We start from the raw sequence: 3,129 nt of genomic DNA on the forward strand, positions 1-3,129 counted from the left end.
GGGTCCTACTGCTGGAGCTTCCCAGAAATGGATGGAGCGTCTGGTTGGAAAAGTGTGCTGCCGCTCCTCTGTACTCCATACTAGAAATGAATGGAGTGAAGACCAGCAGCTCCATCCATTTCAGGGGTAACCACAGGGTTTGGGGACCCGGCGTTAGGAACACCACCAATCTGATAGTCACCATGTTTTGCAGTCTGCAAACCACAGATACCAGCCATTGTTGCATGCCGCATCACGGTGCAGACCTATTGACTTTAATGGGTCCATGGTCTGCATATTGTGGTGACGTAAAGGACATGTCCTATCTTTTGCAGAACCCCCGTACAATTGTGTGAACGCCCCCTAAACCCAACAGCCCAATTCTTCTATCTCTGACATCTTCAGTTGCTGGATAGGCAGGATACTCCAAATACAGTTGGCCAGCAGGTTTGGCTGGCTGACATTCTTCTAATGTGTGGGACATTTCATGTCACCCAACTAGTGACTGATGCTTTAAAGGGGTTGTCTCATCATGGACAATGGGGGCATATCGCTAGGATATGCCCCCATTGTCTTATAGGTGCTGGTCCCGCTGGGACCCACACCTATATCGAGAACGGAGCCCAGCGAGGTGGTGGCTGGAGGACTCCGGTCCGGCCACCACCAAGCCGGGTCCCCCATAGAAGTGAATGGCAGCGTACCGCGCATGCGCGGCCCCCGCTCCCATTCATTTCTATGGGGCTGACGGAAATAGCCGGCCCCATAGAAAATGAATGGAGGGTTGCTGTGCATGCGCAGGGCTCCGTTCTCGATATAGGTGCCTCCTTACAAGTCCAGAACGGAGGATCACACTCGCACAACATGGAGCGTGATTTCCGCAATGGACTCGCTGGTGTGAAACGGCCATTAGACTTGATTATTGGAGGTCACAATGACTGCTTCCAGAAAAGTTTAAGGGCGCCTTCACACACTGCAGATTCTGTTGTAGAAGTTTATGTGAATGAAAATAGGTTCCATTCATTTAAATGTTCCCGCTGTGGCGGCAAGCGCATGGATTTCTGCAAGCCCTATCCAAATAAATGGAACGGAGTTTGCTGCATGTAAAGGCGCCCTTTGAGTATGTTCACATGGTGGATTCCACACTAAAAATCTGCCCCAAAAACACATGCAGATCTTCCCCTTTGATTTCAATGGGGAATCAGCATGTTAATTCAAACATTGCTTTTTTTTGGATTGCCGATTTAAAAACCACACAGCGGAAAAAGAAGAATTCCCATTAAAAATGGCCAGGAATAAAAATCGTAGCCAAAATGCACTAAAAACTGTGTTAGGAAAAAAGAACCTGCAGCTTCCGAATCAGGTTTTTTCTGCACAGAAAATACTGTGTGAGCATAACCTTAAAGTTCTTGCGCGTAGAAAAAGTACCAGATTTTTCCAGCCATGGAACAGAAGATAAAAATAATGAAATGGGCGTTTGATCTATAAAAATGACCCAAAATATTGCAAACTACTGACCTACGCGAACTAAAGTGCTGTATGATGCCATCTTGGGGCTCACTCATCAGTGAACTGTGAAATCATCATGGCAGCTCTTCTCTATTTATTTCTGCTCTTCTGGGTTTAAAGGGGTTTTATTGGTGTTTAATATTGACGACTTGTCCTCAGAATTGGTCATCAATATGAGATCGGCGGCGGTCTGACACGTGAAATCTCTGCCGATCAGCTGTTTGAAGAGGCTGCGGTGCTCTTGTGTGCACAGTGGCTCTTCGCTGCTTACCAAGCACAGCGCCGCGCACTGTATAGTGGCTGTGCTTGGTATTGCAGCTCAGAGCCATTCACTTGAACAGACCGAGCTGCACGTAGGCCATGTAACTAATGAATGTGATGTTGGTGGCTGCGGTGCTGATGTCTTTTCGAACAGCTGATTGGTTGGGGTGCTGGGAGTCGAACCCCCCCTATAAGATATGGATGACCAATCCCGAGGATAGGTCATCAGTATTAAACACCAGGAAAACCCCTTTAAGGTACACATATGGGGTCATTTATTACACTGGCCGGGAAACAGCAGAGCCCTCTGTGCATAAGAGCTACGGAAACAGCGTAGCACAGCAAGCTATACCTATCCCCTAACTCAGAAACAGCAGAGCTTGTTGTGCTGCGCTGTTTCCGTAGCTCTCATGCAGGGAGGGATCTGCTGTTTCGGGAGCTGGTCGCAACTGTATCTCATCTTGCCTTAGTAACAATGAGACAACCCCTTTAATGAGGCACATTTTTGGCTTTAGAAGTAAATTAGTTTATTGGGCGGTAATGACCCTAGAATTGTGAGACATCGGCCTATAGGTCATGTGACGTATAAAACACTGCAGCGTTGGCTCCTGATTGGTTGTCTGTGAGATTTAGACGCCTTGCACTGTACTATCTCATATCGGTGACTTCCCCCTATTTTGCCCCGGGAGGGTGTTTTCATCTGTTTATTCGTAGACTTCCTTGTTTTACTAATATTTTTTCAAGCTGGGTTTTATAACACAATGTTGTTCTCTTAAATATTTTATTTCAGAGTTGTAAAAACACTGAATCCTGAAAATGTGTCATGTCTGTTTTTGAGCGTCGCCAATGCAGGTTTAACCCCTCCCTGACATCCGCCATACATGTACAGAGGATGTCTGGTCTGTAGAGTTGGAGCCTGCTCGGCAGCTGAGTGGGCGCCCTATCCGGGAGGTGCCTGCTGATTTACACGGCAGACGCCCACCACCAGCGTCCATGTTAGGAGACAATTCTAATCATAAACTTTAACGTCTTGAAGACCATGCCTATTTTCATTTTTTATTTTTCCTCCTCATGTTCCAAAAGCCATAAATTTTTTTATTTTTCCGTTTACATAGCTACAGTGGATATAAAAAGTCTACACACCCCTGTTAAAATGTCAGGTTTCTGTGATGTAAAAAAATTAGACAAAGATAAATCATTTCAGAACTTTTCCCACCTTTAGGCTACATTCACACGTCAGTATTTTTCTATAATCCGATTTTCTGTCCGTTTTTTGCGGATCCGTTGTTCCTGAAAATGTTTCCGTATGTCATCCGTTTTTTGCGGATCCGCAAAAAACGGAAACATGTATAAATTTCAATAAGCAAATAAAGTTGTTTTGGA

The sequence above is a fragment of the Bufo bufo genome, chromosome 10 (assembly GCF_905171765.1).
Source record: "Bufo bufo chromosome 10, aBufBuf1.1, whole genome shotgun sequence".
NCBI classification, from domain to species: Eukaryota; Metazoa; Chordata; class Amphibia; order Anura; family Bufonidae; genus Bufo; species Bufo bufo.